We start from the raw sequence: 18,992 nt of genomic DNA on the forward strand, positions 1-18,992 counted from the left end.
TCAAATTCCCATTCCTTTTGTGAGCACATAGGAAACATGAATTCTCCTGCCATCATTTTGAAGCCAGCTACAGAACTAAAAAAAATAGAGGGAAGGCAAGCAACAGGGAGGAAAAGAAGGTTTGCTGTTAGTTTTATCCTAGTATACAAACACGTACTTTTCTTCATGCCTGAATTTGGAAGGAAGTCCTTTTATACTCAGCATGCTTCCTTACAGCATTCCCAAAGAAGAGACTGTTGGGGAAACAGTTCAGAAATACACAGGTTGTGAGCAATCCTGACTTACTTCAATTTAGGCCACATTGGGTTAATGGTTATTGAGGCCTAGTTAGAGGCTTTCTGAGAATGAGCTACTGGGAAAGAGATAACTTAATTGGCAACAGAGGAGGAAAATAATTATGTGAGAAGAATCTTTCCATGAGAATGGTATGTGTAATTGGAATACAAAGCCACCTGCATGATAAGATGGTGTAAACAAGACTTCTCTATATAAAGTGAGTGCAAGTTGTTAATAAACGATTTCATACAATCATATTGATGTGCACATGGAATCCTTAAGCCTCCGCAGACTGTTTTCCCATACGAGACAAAGAGACATTTTTATAGGAAAAGCAATATCTATATTTTCCATGTCTCATCATGGGTAAGGTGATACTGGAGCATTAAGTACTCCTGGAAAGCAGCAATAACCAAAACGTCTGTTGCACAGTTGGGTTCCTTCACTCACCTCTCAGTCACAGAGACACACATGTTTTTTTTTTTTTACTGGATGACCAGGGGAGATTTGCAAAACTCACCTCACTGTAAATCACATTGACATATAAATCTCTAACAGGAACCATCTAGCAAAGAGCTAACACTATGTTTACCTCATGTTCCTAATCTTCTTTCTTTCCTCGAGATGTCAAACCTGCAAACACATTTATGATCACCTGCCTGTAAGTGGCCCATCATAGGTTTATGTACACAGTTGGAGTATATCACATAAAACTGCTTCATAAGGGTAGCTTGTAACACCAACTCATGCCTTACTACAAATAACCTAACAGAAAGGACTCAACAGCATCCTAACTCCTATTATTAAAGGGAACCTGTGGCCCTAAAAGTTTAAGTCACTCTCAAAATTAACCACAGCTGTCTTATAAAATCTGAGGCAAGATCTTTAAGAAGCCCCACTGCCAGAGACTTATGAAATTATTTAGAACTTAAATGTACAAGGACTGCAATATTTATTAGGAGCAGAGAGCATGTAATGTGGTTAAAGAATAAGTACAATTTCCACAGCTGTCAGAAAATTTAAGTTTTTCAGAGTCTGTAAAATATTGCATATATTAATTTTCATATGTTTTAAAATATAAGCTATACCTACTTTTGGTGTTTTACTATCACTACTTTCTATCATTGAAGATCACAAGTCACTTACCTTCATCAAGTCTTAGAATTCCTAATGCAATAAAATTAAGAGCTTTAAAGTATTTGCCTGTTAAGCTGTATAAATCTATTCTGAAAATATGCATCCATGAGGAAATATCTTCTAGCAGGCAGGACTGTGATCCAAACATTTGGTGGGTCAAATTAATGGAGAAAACCATGCACAAGCTCATTCCAAAAGCATATAAATAAATAATAGAAACCATCTCATGCTTCTGAAAAGAATTCCTCCATCTGTTAACAACCTATTTAATGTAAGCATTCCAGGATCTGGAGCCCATTTTAAAGTAGTCTGGCTGGATGGTAGTCAAAAACTTACATCTGAGGTACTTCCCAAAAGTACAAGTTATAGTGGTCAATATCCCAAAAAGAGGATGACCAAAAGGGACTATCAATGACCAAAAGGAGGACCAAAAGAAGATGACCAAAAGGGACTGCTAGCTGATGTAGGCTCTTACTCAATTTAACAGAGGCTATGAGCTCTGATGTAGAGAAGGTCTGTTAATAACAAAAGCAGCAATAGCACAAAAAATAAACTAATATGGAAGGCTTGATAAAGGAATAGAATCTGTTAAGTGACTATGTGTCTGAATACCCAAGTAAAATGCATTCTTTAATACAATGTACCTCCTTTTAAGTGAAGCATGTTCGTGGTTTAGGCTGCACTTGCAACAATTCTTCCTGCAAACTGGATTCTCATCTGACAGAAGCTCTTTAGAAGAGTTTATAGGTTATAATAATTTATAACTAGTGAAACTTTGTCAGTTGGCCTCAATATGTCCTCCTACACTTGGAGATTCAGTATCTTAGTCTTTAAATTAAATGCAACGCAGCAGAATTGAGAAGGAAAAAAAAATCCAAGATAAAAACAATTTAATGACTACTCTGTTTCTTCCCCTGAGTTTATTTCTGTTTCACACTTTTTGTGTAGCTGTCCTAGGAGATTTTTATAGTTTATGGTAAAAAGCCCAAACCCAAACACTTTTAGCTACATACACGACTAGGTACCTAAGAAAAGATTTTCTGCAGATTTCTGCAGATTCTGCAGATTCATCTGCAGATGAAAGCAAATACCTGCTTTCATCACAGAACATAACTGGATGATAGCCAGCATTATCCAAAGCCACTTCACAAAAAATGCAGAGACACACAAATAATAAAAAAAAACACTTCATACTCCCAAAATACCAAAAACCAACCAAACAAAAAGTTGTCTCAAATCCTAAAAGATGTGAATACACAAATATCCCCCAGAGAACTTCAATAAAATAAGGATCAAAATTCTGTACCAAGATGGAAAGACAGTAAATTATACATATCTATAACAAACACTACTGACCAATGCATTTTTCCTGCTGCAGTTCAAAGATAATACTGAAAACCTGTTACCATTAGTGAAAGCACTGATCTTTTGCTGGTAATCAGCTTAAGGCTTCTTTGAAAGTTTTCATTAAATGTAATACAGCTGTGACATGTATCCACAGCTCCATACCTGTAGAGATTGTGTTGCATTATTTTGCTCTGGGATTCCTAATGGCTAACCCTCTAGGTCTTCCTTTTCTTAAGAATTTGGTAGCTTTGGCCTACTTCAGCCTCTTCAGTGTGAGTCCTTGGTGAGGGAGTTGTGCTTACTTGCTGCAGGATTTCTTGCAGACTGAGGATGAGATCTTAGAGGTCTTTTCCAATCGTGAGAATTCTGTGATGCCAGGTATACAAGGAATCTGAGCAGTTGCTCAGAAAGACAAGCCTTTGAAGCAGAGAAGTCCTGAATGACTAATGAATGCAGGCACACCACCTCTCATCCGAGTAGGATACCCCAAAGGATTGTTTGCTGAGCGATGCCAAACTTTTGCCAAACTTCTAAGTGTTAAGTGTTTACAAAGAAAAACCTTTGCAGGTTTTCTTAAGAAATGCTTGCAGAGATACTTCAACGGCTGATAAAGTAAAAAAAGAGTTCCTTAAACTGAATTTGTAACTTTAAATAAGACATTTCTGTATGCAAAAAGTTATTGTGCAATAAAACAGCCATATGGTGAAAAAGCACTAGGATATAAGGGGAAAATAAGGGAAAATAATACTCTGCTTATCAAATTATGAATAAGCTGTTTAAAATGAAAAATCTGCCATCGATGTACTCTCTTAATCTGTATTTTGAACAGAAGCCAAATTCAGACTTCATACTGAAACAGGATGAGTTGTTTCAAATTTGCCAGGGCCAAGCTCTTAGACTGTCATTACTAGATTTTGGGTTAGATGATAAAATTAATGAGTTTGGGGTTGGGTTTTTTTTTTTTTTTTTTTTTTTTAAGCTTTCTACTCTTTTAATCTGACTCAAAATCAGATCCATAAGATATGACTCTTTTAGCTCTGGTTTCATCACAAATAAAAATTTCCATGCATGGTTCAGAATCCAAACCATGATGAATTTTAAGGAACCAAAACTTGCACACAGTTTTCTGATTTTGTCCCACTATTGTCACAAAGCAGAAGGCACTTAGCATTTTAACACCCTAACTTCTTGTTCCAGTATTCCCCAGCTTGAAGCAGGTTGTGCTTAATTAAAATAAATCATAGAAAAGTGCACAGGGATTGCTAGTTATGCTACATATGCTAACCTTTATTGTGAAGTATTTTTTAATAAAAATTTAAATTACTGAGAAGTTTCAGCAGCTAAACTTTTGTATTTTGCCTGATTGCCATTGTTCAAACAAAACCATCTTTGTCATATTTCCTTTTTGTGAAATACAAACTGGCAAAGGAAAATGATTACTGGTGGATGTTCCCAGTACTGTTGCTTAGGGGTCACATTTGCATAAGCCTTCTAAAACTTGATGATTGTTTTTTGTAGGAAAGGAAGTGATCAAATTAGCCACAGACCATTTGTTTCTCCTGTTAATAAATTTAATTTCTTATTGATGTCTAAATATATTTTAGGGTGGTGAGGTATGGTTTTTTTTTTTTACTTGCTAGAGAACATTGTCTGCATGTCTAAGTAGGTATTCTATCATTACAATTATCGGTGCAAAGATATAATTTTTCTTCATAAATTATCTGTTATTTCAGACACCAACTTGAATCATCTTGGCAAAATAAGTGATGCAGCACTTCTATTAGGCCCTTTGAAGGAACCAAGGCAGACAAAATGTGAAGTGACAAAATAAATTGATTATATTAAAAAAAAAAAAAAAGAGGTTAAAAATCAAGAGACTTATGTTCTGCAAAGTAAAAGTGTAACACAACAACAGAAGCTCAGTTGACAGCAAAACTGCCTGTGAAATAAGAGGAAAGAAAACTAATTTAAATAAACCACAGAGTTATCCTTTAGCAAAGCAGCTTGTGGAAGTCTCCACTGCATTTAAGAAATCTCATGATCTTCGATTTTCTTCAGTCCAGTTCCTGTTGATGTATCTTATGATCTGGTTATGAATAAGTTCAGAAAAAAAAAAAAAAGGGAAGTCCCTTTATAATTCTTTACTCTCTACCCAAATTTTGTGCTCAAGCAGAGATGAAAAGAGAACTTTTCTGACTCTTCGCCCTCTTTTCAGTATAGATGGGTTGGAATACAGCTGTACAAGACAGCTTCAATTCACTTCTGCTGTCTGTTTAGATTAAGAAAGACAGTGCAGCTCATGAGAAAAGCAGAAAAGGTTACAGCTGAAGTAAGAGGCAAATTACTACTACCATGCAGCAGGAAGGAAACAAGAGGAATTCTGACTCACAGGTGTGTCTGAGTCAGTGTTTCTTGTGAGGACAGCTGTGAGAGGTGGTAAAATTATGCATTTCCCTTTGCTTGGGTTATGATTTCAAAACACAGCCAGTCATGAACAGCCATTGTCATTACGTGTGTCCCTCTCCCAGCTGCAGCAGGAGGACTTGGAAACTCCAGGACTTCATTCCAAATGCTTCCCAAATGTGTAGGATAAAAAAACAAGCTCCCTCCTCCAAGCCCTATATTTACCATCAAAAATTCAGTGGAAGTAAAATTTCGTGTTTTATTATATTTATGAACAACAAGTTGTGGTTATAGTTTCTGGTTATAGAGAGGCCCATCCCATTTCATTGCTTTTGCATTTCAAATGAATTGCCAGTTACTGCCTCACACCCAATATTGCTTCTTAATTCTGAATTACCATCACAGCAGCATATGTGTTTCTTTCACAGAGATAATTACCACATGTACTGCAGTGTCAGTTCTGTCTGAAAGGAACTACATGTAAATTTTGGAAGCTTGTTGAACAGTAATTTCATTTCCACTTCTGGTAGACACTGCTTGTAGCACAGCCTTATTTTCTGGCTTTAGCTAAAAGCAGATTTTTAAATATTACTACAAGGGATTCTTTTAGTCTTCTGCAGAGGACAGGATTGTGAGAACTACACCTTTCCCACAGAAGTTGAAGACTAACAAAAAGTTTTACTAGTACAATAAAGGCCAAGTGATTACAACCTTAATATTCTGTTTCCTACATGTACAGAGTGTCAAATAATTCCCATTATAATACAGTTGCTCTGCATTTTGATAGTCTGATCCTTTTAAAAAATTAACTCTTTCTTGTTACTAATGACTTCCACTTAGTTCAAACTTGACTCAGAAGTATTATATAAATATTAGAAAGCTTTTACACATTCTGCTAAAGTCTCTCGTGAGAGAAGTTTTGAGCCATTCACTACAAAGGATTTCTGCTATCAAAGGGGCATGAGTTCACCTCAAGTATCAGATTCTTCCAGGTCACTTGAGATCTACCTTTCATTGAAAAGTATCCAAGGACACTCTCAGCACTTAGTGACTATCAAGCAGAATAACTTTGACCTCCCTCTTTTTCCTCTGTATGACAATGTACCAGGCAGCCTAAGTACTGTCATGCACTCTCAAGGCAAGGAACTGCCTCTTAAAAGTCATTGGAGCTCTTTCCCAGAGGAAAAGCCATCTAGTCTTTTTTTTTCTTTTTCTTTTTTTTTTTTTTTTATTGTGAATGGTTTGCTGCACGCTCACTTTTTTTGAAGGACAGGCACATGAACAGACAGGAAATGCATCTGGAGCAAATGAAGAGAAAAGATCTGCTCCTGGAACTGGGCCTGATGCCAAAACAAAGCATCAGGTCTTTAACCAAGCATCTCAGAGCAAAGCATAAGCAGAGATTTCCTATAACACAAGTATTATGTGCCCACTCTACAAGCAGCAGCATTTCATTCTTAGGAGTAATACTACTTTTATACTGAACAATGATAGTTAACCAGAATACTCAAAAGCACTTTTGACCTGTTATATGTCATACAATCTGACCAAAATGAGATTTCAGAGCCACATGAACCATCTTACTACATACTATAAGATATTAAACAAGGATACCATAAAACTTACACTGAAACTATTGTGGAAAATAACTCCATGTACGAGAAAGCAGTAAATGCTGACGAGCTGTGCTTTACCAGTAACTGTTAGTGATTTATTACAAAACAGCTGTGTTGAGACATTTAAACTGCCCCCTTCTCTCCTCCCCCAACCTGTTGGGTTTTTTGGTGTTTTTTTTGTTTTTTGTTTTTTTGTAATTCATTGCTAGCTGTCTGTTACTAGCTGGAAAGAGACTCTCAGTTCTGCTTGCCTGCTTGGCATTTAGCACCATTCTCCACCCACACAGCCTACTCAAAATGGCACCCACACTGGAAATTTTATGCTTTTTCAACCTCTATTTTCCATCTGTATCAAATTCCACAACATTCCAGCTGCAGTTCCAGAAGTCTGCTAACTTTGTTTTCATGCATGCTCTGCTCTTCACACTCATTCTCCTTTCTCTTCTTTTGCCCTCCTGTTAAGATGGACAGTTTAAATTCTAGCATGCCCCATCTAGGTTAAATGTTAAACGGATTGCATCCAATATGCAATATTTAAAGAAACAAATAAAGAGAGCAAAAACAACTGAAAAGATAAATTTTGGCTAGTTCCTGCCTTCAGCTTTCACCAAGGTTGGGAATTCACAAGCTAAGCATCTGAAAGAATTTTAAAATGTGTACACCACTGGAAGAAGCACTGCAGAGTTCCTCTAATTTAGTGATGCACTTTATCCTTATCTATAGGTGTCATGAAAACAGATAATTAAAATCAAAGACAACAGTTCAGTTTGGTATGCATACTGCGAGAAAAAGCAGCTCTTTGAGTTCAGGACCATCTTGTGTTCTCTTCCCACAACAACTGAAAGAGACAACGCTGCTAAACAACAAAACTCTCACCTCCTTCATTCCCTGCTGTTTGGTGCTGGGTCCCCTCAGGCATAACATCTCCCGAGGATGCCTTTCACGGGCATCCACTTGGAAGCACACCTATGCAGAGTTACCAATCCTGAGGCTGCTTCCCTTGGCAAAGAAGTCATCTACCCACACACCTGCCTTTCTTATGGAGTAGCAATGCTAAGGATAGTAACTTAGGAAACCTCTTGGCAGCCCAGAGGAAAGGCAGAAAAAGCACTCCTGGAAGCAAACTTTGTCACAGTGAATAGAAGTGAAAAACTAATTTCAGAACTAATTCGTTTTGAAAAATAAATGTTTTTTCAAAAGAACAGGAACACAGCAGACTAGCAATAGGATGGTCAGTATCTAGGCTTTCTAAATTTTTGTTATCAGCTATGGTTTGCTTAAAGATCCATCACCCATAAAATAAATGGATGAATTTTGAAATGAGCAAAGCAGCTTTGTTCCAGGAAATACTGAACTCATGCTAGTGGAGGACTGCAGACTTTTAAAGAAATAGTTCCCTGGAGCATTTCAAAATGGACAAGGCTGTGTTGCCAAACAGCAGACACAAGCAGATAGAGAGACTTTTTTTGTTGTTGCTGTTTTCCAAAAACTCATGGGGTTACAACCACGCTGTCCTGTGGCAGCAGCAAGTAAGAATACACAAGACAATCACCTCAACTCAGGCAACCTATTTGGAAGCTCTTTCAAAGCTGTGCAGCCAGGAAATGGAGTCAGACCTGTTTGAAAAACAGTTTAGAAATGGCATGGCTGTCCATCCATTTCTATTGATAACCACACTTCTTCGTATGTTTACATCATATGGATTTCAATAAACCTTGCCTTCAACATGAAGATAATTACTTTGACTTCATTTTCTGAATTTAACAGATATTTTGCTGTGACAGTTTGCACTCATATTTATAGCATTTTTTGCCAATGCCCAGGTGCCTAGTAAACAGGCTCATACCCCCCAAAAAGTGGTAGATCCAGTGTCACACAACAACAAGTAATCATCTCATCAAAATCCACAGTGGCCATGCTCTACTATCCATTCCAGCAGACTTCTACCATTCCAGATACTTCTGTATGGTACAACACCTCAGCTCTGCACACTCAGTTGTATAAAAGTATCTTCCACAAGTGTGAAAGGCTTTTCAGTGCCTTTAAAGCTGAAGCATTTGCATTGGCTTTAGGAAATAATTAACAGAAGTATATGACCTCTTAAGAGACCCATCTATTTTGGAAGCTTACTACACAGAAAAGGAAAACACTAAGTGTTTGGCATTGAGAAGGATGCTACAGTAAACAGAATAGATTAGATTTTCATCTGAGGTGCCCTGAATAGTCAGTTTTCTAATACCAAGCTGATCTGAAATACTCAGAGACAGCAAACCTTTGCAAAGTGAAGCTCTCACACCATGGCTGTTCACCATTGCCTCTCAGTCCACTACTAACATGCATTGTATAGCACTGTAGCAGTGCTATACCCTAGAAAGGTGCTCCAGATGAATGCTGTGTAGAAAGGTGAGCTCAGTTCTCCTATTTTTTCTTCTTTTCCAGTAGACATACTGCTATGAACCCAAATCCCTGTGAAGACACAGAGATAAGTCCATCCACAGAGATGTCCTTAGTCAGAATTAAGTATTCTGCTTCCCTATTCTGCAATAGGAACACAGTAGCTGCTATTCAGCAGGTGTTTAATGTCATAATCTAGTTCAGTGAGCAGAGAGCTCAACACTTCTGATTCTGGCATAGGAGATTATGGGGGGTAGGCAGGAAGATGACAGAGAGTAAAGTAAAATCTTACCCAGAATTTTTCTGAAAGCATCAGTAGGAGCCTGGAAGGGACAATTTCAACTCTCTAATCTGCTTTTGGGGGTGAAATTTCTTTTTTTGTCACCTCTGAAAACCAAGTTATAAAAGAAGCTCCATATAGCTTAACTTTCTTCTCTGTCTTATTTGTCCTTCCAAACTTTCCAGTTACCAATATGCAAGGTTAAGGGACAAGAGCTCATTAATCTGTGTGGACAGTAGGACCTAAGATTACAACTGAACAACTGTATTTGCTTTTTTGTGATATGCAGTATCATTATCACACTGTAAGCAAAGGCCCCTGGGGAGCCGAGAGGAAAAAGGCATAGAAGAAAGAGCGAGCAAACAGTGACAGAAACAAAGGGCAGTCCTTCCTTCTATGCCTTTTCTAATACTTCAAAGTGGCTTTACAATTTTAGTGAAATCTCTTCTGAATAGTTTAATTCTTTATTGGTGAGTCTAATAGATTATTTTTTTTCTTAAAATAAACAGTAAGAAAATACATTGTTTTTTAAAAAGTTCACTTTGATAGGAAATGGTTTCCTCTTGTTCCTTGGATAGTCACATAAAACAGGCTTTACTAAAATAACATGAAAGACAAGCTAAGAATGATGGTGGGAAATAGAAACTTAAGAGCAGAGAATCATAGGGTGGCTTGGATTGGAAGAAACCTTAAAGATGACTTAGTTCCAACCCCTCTTCATGGGCAAGGACACTTCCACTAAACCCATTTGCTGAAAACCCCAACCATCCTGGGCTTAATCCACAGCCTCCCTGGGCAACCTGTGCCAGTGTCTCACCCTTCTCACACTAAATAATTTCTTCCTAATACCTTAATATAAACCTACCCTCTTCCAGTTTAAAACCATTCTCCCTTTTCCTGTCTCTGCATGCCCTTGAAAAAATTTTGATCCCAGCTTTTTTGTAGGCCCCTTCAGGTACTGGAAAGCTGCTATAAGGTCTTCCCAGAGCCTTCCCTTCTCCAGGCTGAACAACCCCAACTCTCTGTCTTCACACGAGAGGTGCTGCAGCCCTCTGATCATCTTTGTGGCCTTTCTCTGGACTCACTTCAAGGCTTGCATCTCCATCTTGTTTTGGGGATCCCTGAACTGGATACAGTACTCCAAGTGTGTGTGGGGGGGTGTTGTCTCACAAGAGTGGAGTTGAGGGAGAGAATTACCTCCTTTGCCCTGCTGGCCATGCTTCTCAATTAACTGCAGTTTAAAAGCACATGGAAAAATTTGATGCCACTTTGAATGGACATGGTATTTTCTGATCTGTGTAAAAATTATGTATGATCTGTAATTGGTGAAGCCATTAAGGAGAAGACTGGGAAAATCTAGGAATACAGAACCTTCAGGACACAAGTAAACCTTCTCACTTTAAAAGAAAAAGATCTAAAACTCTGCATAGTGATGATTTCCATTCTTAAATAATTTCTGTGTTTCTAAACCACTAATTTCAAAAGTTTTCAATGATTTGCTATTAAGATAAGTAAAGTTTTTTTAATGTTTAACTTTAATGGTAAACCCATTGATTCCATTCATCCCAGTCATCATGCCAATACTATGCAGAGCAAGGATAGAATGTAGGGCACTGCCACTATGAGTATTTATAAATATATAGTTTTCATACACTGTTTAAATAATTTTCTCTTTACTGTAAGTTATCACACTACCAGTCATCATAAGCTTACACTTTTTCCCAATTCTTTGATTTTCCTCTTCCATTCACCCTTCTGCAATAATTATGACTGTGATAGATAGTTAAAAAGACCATTTCTTCCCATCACACCAGCTGTACATGAAGATGAAACTGACTAATATGGCTGAATGGGTGAGTTTTAATTCAAAAAGAGTAAAAGCTAAAACAGACTGAGGCAGTTTTATTTTAAGGAAGCCCCTGGTGTCCACTTTGAAAACAAACAAACAAACAGCAAAAAACCAAAACAAAACCCAAAAAACTCATGTTGAGAATTACAACCAAGCAGACAGGATTTAAAGCTGCTGGGAAAAAAAAAAAAACCACAACACTTTGGAACCAAACATGTCTACTTTCCTCAGGATAAAGTTATTAAGATATTAGAAGTCGCTTAAGTTTGTTTTTCTAGTCCTCACACATATACAAACACTCACATATATATATTTCTTAATATAGGCAGAGAGGTCCCAACCAATGGAGAATTTCCTATAGAAGTCACCGACAATTTGCAAACATTGTTTTATACCTGTGCTGCTAACCACTCCTGAAAAGCTCAGTAATAATTCAACCTTTTAACTAGAGTCACAAGTCTGTATTTTTAAGCAGATTTGAATCTCAACTTACTGCTTACAGCATCTTCCCTCTGACTACTCTGTAATTATTTTTCCTCTTCTGATTCCTTTCTTCCTCCTACAGAGGTCATTGGTACAATTGCATGTGAAGATACTACACACTTCTGCTAGTTCTGCCTTTACAGTAGCACAAGAGGACCTGGAATTAAACACTTTTTCCATTAGGATGTTTATGTAACCAGTGCATTCCTTGAAGATTTTTAAAAGGTTCTCTCTACTGTCTAAATGATCTTTTTCCAAGTACCTTTCCAATACTTCAGTTGTTTCGCATTCATCCATGGTAAATTCTGTAAATTTTCTTCATTTATCCCAAGGAGGTTTCTGAGTAGTTTCCATGCTATATTTCTGCTTTTTGGCTCAACTGACTATACTTCTCATAGACTAATCACGTTCAAAAGATTTAAAATACAACTGGCATAATTTAGTCAAGTGGAAAGAAAAATATAGAAAGCCAATGAGTCAAGGCAAGCGAGTTCACAAGAGAGTATTTTCAGCATTGGCCAAAGGAAAAAAAAAAAGATGCATGTTATAATTTTTTCCCTTTACAAAGCAGTTCATGTTTTTAAAATATTTTAACTGCCAGGCACTCTATCTCACACACTTCACTGTCCTTCTAAAAGTACAGATCTGCCTGGTTTCCATAAAAGCCACAGTAACCTACAATGCCAGTGCCAGCAAGTTAAAATAGATATTCTACCTAAGCAGAAGATATGAATGTCATGCAGATGTAATGGAACAGACACTCAGCTGAACTAAGCCAAGGTAACACTGTGTACTTTATTATGTCATGAAACTCTATAAGGTTATGAAACTGGGATGAAAAACTTTGGGAGTAAGGTCTCATTGAATTTAAGAGTAGCACCCTTTATTTAGGGTGTATGAAGATAATTACTTCTGACATTACACTGCTGTAGCAGAACACAGGGTTATGAAGAAAGGGAATAATAATCCCCATGCATCTCTTAGACTTGGCAATGAGATTGGGAAAAAAATGGTTGCCAACCAATCAAGCAACCAAACAAAACAAAACACCAAGAAACAGGCAAAATACTACACTTCTGTATATTGACAAATGAAGAAAGTTCTGAGCATATTCATTTTTAATCTTGTAGTATCCATCTCCTTCAGAAAACGCCTTTAAAAATTCTCTGTTGGAAGTCCTGAGCCAAGCTTCAATCAATCCTTCCAGCACATGGACTCCACCCCCTGGAAGCTGTACAGTCTCCTCACCTGTATTACTGAAACTGTGAAACTTGGCAGCTAAGAAGCAGGTGCATTGGATCCTTGTTAACATCATGGAGAGAATCTTTCAGAGGTTCTGCTCTCTGCACATCGACCCAATTCCCCCAGTGCTGTCTCTTGCCTCAGCAGTGCAAGTGAGCCCTCCCAGAGCTTGTCACCATTTATCATTTATAGCCTTGGGTTAGAAAGAATGATCCCAAAACATAGCAGAAGTTCAAACTCAATTTATATAGTACAGAAGAACCGAGGAGTTAATGAATCCATTTTGGTCCCCTTTAGTGTGACAAAATTTACATGAGCTGCACAGGGAAAATAAATAGTTTGAGCCATGTATTGATGGCATGAGCAGCGAGCTAGTTCCAAACAACTTCAGAAAAGTAGGCACAAGCAGATGAAAGCATCCACTGTTTTCAGAATTACAGAGCAACTCTGCACCTTAATGCATCTTCTGAAAGAGAAACCTTCCCACTGTGTAAGTTTTCAGAAAACACCAAATACTGCTTTCATAGGATAAGCCTTATTTTTCAAAGATTCACGAATCTAACCAGATTACTGTTTATTTTTCAAAATTCTGGATACATTGGTTATATGTAAAAGCAAAACACATGAAAACATGAAACACAGAAATTACAACATACAGGATTTTATTTCCTTGAGCCTTTTTTGTAGGCTTGGACAACACCATCAAACATTAAAACCTCAGTTGCTGATACGCCCTTCTACCAAAACTTAGTCAAGCACAAGACACTCTCCAAGCTAACACATAACAACATTTCATAAGAAAACCTGTAGTATCTAGACTACCCTTCCTTCATCAAGAGAGAAGGACAAAAAAAAAAATAAGATTAACTTCAAAATTGCAAAAATGTAGGAAATATCATGAGGTCTCTTTTATTCCTATCTGTATAGAAAAACTGAAGAAATGTTTTCACTGAATATGACTGACTCTGTGCTGAGTACCAACCACGTACTGTACCTGGTGCTAAAACCTGGTGCTACCTTTAGCACCTGTACCTGGTGCTAAAATTATACCAGCTGTTCAGAGATACAAGGCTTTAATCATTAATACTTTATTCCCTAAAAAAAGAGCACTGGGACACATTCTGGCTAATTTCTGCAAGATTACAATAGATTTCTAGTAGGCTAAAGCCCATGAGAGGCTGTCGCTGAGCATGGATGACTGCTAGCTAGGTAGAGAATTGTCTTTAATTATTTATCTTCAACTCTGATGAAGTAAGAGTTAGAAAAAAATCAAACTACTTAAGATGACACTTTTGGTTATGCCTTACAGGGCTACATTTGAAGGAAAGTTGCAAAATTCTAGATACTTTAAAAAAAATTGTGACTAACAGAAAGGAGAGAGGAAAACACTGGCACAACAGGCCTACAATCCAGTAAATCTGGTGTTGCATTTACTGGCAAATGACTGATAACTGAACAAAATAACACTGGGAAATAGACCTGCTGGGAAAATATATAAATAAGGAAATAAATTAGATCCTCTGTAATAAAGTCACTTTTATGCAGTGTGATACAAGGGTGACAAAGCTTGACTGGACACTTTCTGATTTCTGCACAATGGGGGCATGCACATAGAATGAGACACATTGAAAACTAGACAGGAAAACAACAAAAAAATCAGCTAAAAAGGTTAATTCAAGCTTCATTTCATTATTAGTTTTACTTTGACCTCTTTATATTTCATTTGACACAACATGCCTGAATTTGAGACCTAATGGAACAAACATTATAATATGCCATATGATATCATTAACAGAATAATGAAAAAGCATATTTTGATGTACTATTTACTGCTGTTCAAAATATGACTGGTTAAAGCAGTAAAATGAATATTTCAGAAGGCAAAACTCACTTATTTCTCTCCCCAGAAGTCTAATTCACCATTTGTCATTTTCCTATTAAAAAGAATAGTCTTGTAATGAAGAAGAAAAATACAATCACCAATTGCATTATGTAAAATGAGCAACTGATGCACAAATCTTGTAAACACAGTCTGAGAATAACTGAACGTACTGAAGCATTCAGCAAATAATTACAAATATCAAATGTATTCACTTTATGTTTGCAGATTAGACATGCAAAAGGTCAAAAATTTCTGAGTACTATTAAAATAGTGACTTGCCTTACAAAGCATATGGTTTACTTCCTGTTCAGAAAAAAAACAACTTATTTTAGATGAAGGTAAGCAAGCAGGGAGAAAAAAAGAAAAAAAAATAAAAACCAACCCAACATGTTAACACCAGTCAAACACAAAAGGTTTCTTTACTCACAAGCAAACTATTATTAGGACTTGAAGCATACAGAAAATGCAAGATACACCATGAATTCATAGCCAAGGAGACGGACAGGACATTAGGAGCTACAATAGTAAGTGACGCAGAAGCAGAAATTTAAGCAAAAGTATAATAATACTTAAGTTACAATTTCTTAGCACTGCAGGATTTCCCTGCTTAACTACAAGGCACTTGCCTTCTAAACTGAAAACACTGATGCTTGCTGTGAAAAAACCTGTATGAAAGCATTTCATATGAATATTTCTATTAAAGCTGCTAATAGTATTGTTCAAATCTCCACTAATTGAGGTTACTTTGAGCTGCAGAAGTGCAGAGGAAGTATTTTCTACACTAAACAAAGTTCAATAGACACAGGTTAATTTCCTGTCGAAGTACAACTACTCCAGAGAAAGATGGCAATGGATAGTCCCTAGCAGCTTATTTTACAAACATTTATTACAGTTGGAAACTCTTAGAAATTCCAGTGAAAGCAGAGATATTCAAATAGAAAAAGATGTCTAATTCTTGAGTCAAACAAGAAATCCCAGTTGTATTTGGGCAGGATATTAAACAGGATGTTGGAGTTAGATGTTGCTGCTATTGTCTTATCAGACTAAGATTAGGAAGAACTAAGATCATGGCACTCAGCAGGAGCAAGGGGAAAAGAAAAAAAAAAAAGATATTGACATTGATTATTTTTATGCTACCACACAGGTGGAGTAAATTGAAGAGGTAGTGCTAAAATGATAGGACTTAGTTAAAGCCTTTGCACCTGCTCTGGCAGATGGATGCAATTTATAACAGAAAAGAAACAGAAGAACTCAAGTAAAATTGCTCCTCGAGGATTAGGTTGTTTTAAAATTAAGCTGACATGCTTTTTTAATACAACATAGTAAGGCAGAGATGTGTTTTGAAGTGGGCTGTCTAGTTTACAACAAACAAACTCATTAGCGAGGTGAATAGAGAAACACAGGCCTGGCCCCACTATTATTTTCCAAGCTCATTCTACAAACAGAAAATGTATTTTCTAATTGCTCACAGTCAAGCAAGTTGTTCTGCTGCATTTTTCATAGAAGACAAGATGGTACTTTAGTTGATTGGCTCCTCCTAGTGCGAATGGAAGACATGAAAACATAAGCCTGTGAGCCTTAGTAATACTCTTGCCACTGTACTTTCAATGTGCCTTGCAAGCAGTTCAGGTGAAAGTCAGGAAGAAGCCAGGTGAAAGTGAATTTCATTATTTCAGGTCCAACCAAAATTAACCAAGATGAAAGGTCCCATGTTACAGTATGTGCCTGTGTGTGTGTGTTTACACATACGCACACGCTCCAACCATATCTACACAGAGTTATTATGGTCATGATGACCCAGGCACATGCTGAGCTGTGGTGTTAAATTATTAGGATACTCTTTAGTAGTTTTTGCCTGTGTCAGCTTTTCCAAACAAATGCCAAGGAGGTTCAGGGTTAGCACCAGTCAGGCATAACTTTTTTTTTTTTTCCCAGAGGTTTAACAGCACAGTGGGTTAAACTGTTCTATCATTCATGTCTCAGGTGTGAAAACCTTTTTTTAACGTCTAGGAACCACTAACAAAACACAGAAAAAGTGGGTGCTTTTGAGTACTTGATGACCATCAAAACCATAATCTAATAGAAGAAAAATAGCGGTAGTGAGCTAACTAGATTAAAATCTGCCAACAAACTGAACAATTATCCACTACAGCAGGAAAAGCATCTATTATCATATCAACTTGAATTATCAGTGAGAGAATTCTGAGCTCCACAAGATGATTGGTTTTGCTTTCTGTCTCTGAGTTTGCTTCAATAAAAGAGGACTGGAGGATAGCAAATGTCACTCCAGTCTACAAGAAGGGCAAGAAGGAAGACCCGGGTAACTATAGACTGGTCAGCCTCACCTCCATCCCTGGAAAGGTGATGGAACAACTTGTTCTTGTCACTATCTCCAGGCATATCAAGGACATGGGGGTCATCAAGAGCAGTCAGCATGGTTTTATCAAGGGTAAATCATGTTTGACTAACCTCGTAGCCTTCTATGAGGAAATTACTAGGTGGATAGATGATGGAAGAGCGGTAGATGTGGTTTATCTTGATTTCAGTAAAGCATTTGACACCGTCTCTCACAGCATCCTTGTAGATAAGTTGATCAAGTACGGGTTTGGTGATCAGGTAGTGAGGTGGATGAGGAACTGGTTGAAAGGAAGGAGTCAGAGAGTTATAGTCAATGGGGCAGAATCTGGTTGGAGGTGTGTGACTAGTGGAGTCCCTCAGGGGTCGGTACTGGGACCGGTGTTGTTCAATATCTTCATCAACGACTTGGATGAGGGTATAGAGTGTACCCTCAGCAAGTTTGCTGATGACACTAAGCTGGGAGGAGTGGCTGACACACCAGAAGGCTGTGCTGCCATTCAGAGAGACTTAGACAGGCTGGAGAGTTGGGCAGAGAGAAACATGATGAAGTTCAACAAGGGGAAGTGTAGAGTTTTGCATTTGGGGAAGAACAACCCGATGTCCCAGTATAGGTTGGGGGCTGACCTGCTGGAGAGCAGTGTAGGTGAAAGAGACCTGGGGGTCCTGGTAGACAAGAGGATGACCATGAGCCAGCAATGTGCCCTTGTGGCCAAGAAGGCCAATGGCATCCTGGGGTGCATTAGAAAGGGTGTGGTTAGTAGGTCAAGAGAGGTTCTCCTCCCCCTCTATTCTGCATTGGTGAGGCCGCACCTGGAGTATTGTGTCCAGTTCTGGGCCCCTCAGTTCAAGAAGGACAGGGAAGTGCTTGAAAGAGTCCAGCGCAGAGCTACTAAGATGATTAAGGGAGTGGCACATCTCCCTTATGAGGAAAGGCTGAGGGAGCTGGGTCTCTTTAGTTTGGAGAAAAGGAGACTGAGGGGTGACCTCATCAATGTTTTCAAATATGTAAGGAGTGAGTGTCAGGGAGATGGAGTTAGGCTCTTCTCAGTGATGACCAGTGATAGGACAAGGGGTAATGGGTGTAAATTGGAGCACAGGAGGTTCAAGTTGAATATTCGAAAAAATTTTTTTACTGTAAGGGTGACAGAGCCCTGGAACAGGCTGCCCAGGGGGGTCGTGGAGTCTCCTTCACTGGAGACATTCAAAACCCGCCTGGACACGTTCCTATGCGAAGTGCTCTAGGTGGCCCTGCTCTGGCAGGGGGGGTTGGACTAGATGATCTTTCGAGGTCCCTTCCAACCCCAAGGATTCTATGATTCTAAATATATTGCAATCTACTTTAACAGTCACATACAATGGTGGCTTGCAGCTTAACAACCCTCAAAACCATACATAAATGGCTTTTTTTTTTTTTTTTTTTTTAGAGAGAGAGCTTAGCATCCTTGAGGGCACTGTACAATAATAACATGAAAGGATTTTCCTATTTGCTCCACTTTAATATTCTTAACAGCTATTACAGCTGACTACATAATAATTGGATATGGGGGGGGAGGGTATAATACATAAGCCATTGTACATTTCTAGAATGGGCTCATGAAAACGTATTTGAGCAAACAGCCCTGGAACTTAAACATATCTGTTGTTACAATAGTTACATTTGTTTGTTTGTTTGGGTTGTGTTGTGGTAGTCTGTTTTCTTTGGTTTTACAGAACAGATGGATGCAG

This window comes from Calypte anna, chromosome 1 (assembly GCF_003957555.1).
Source record: "Calypte anna isolate BGI_N300 chromosome 1, bCalAnn1_v1.p, whole genome shotgun sequence".
NCBI classification, from domain to species: Eukaryota; Metazoa; Chordata; class Aves; order Apodiformes; family Trochilidae; genus Calypte; species Calypte anna.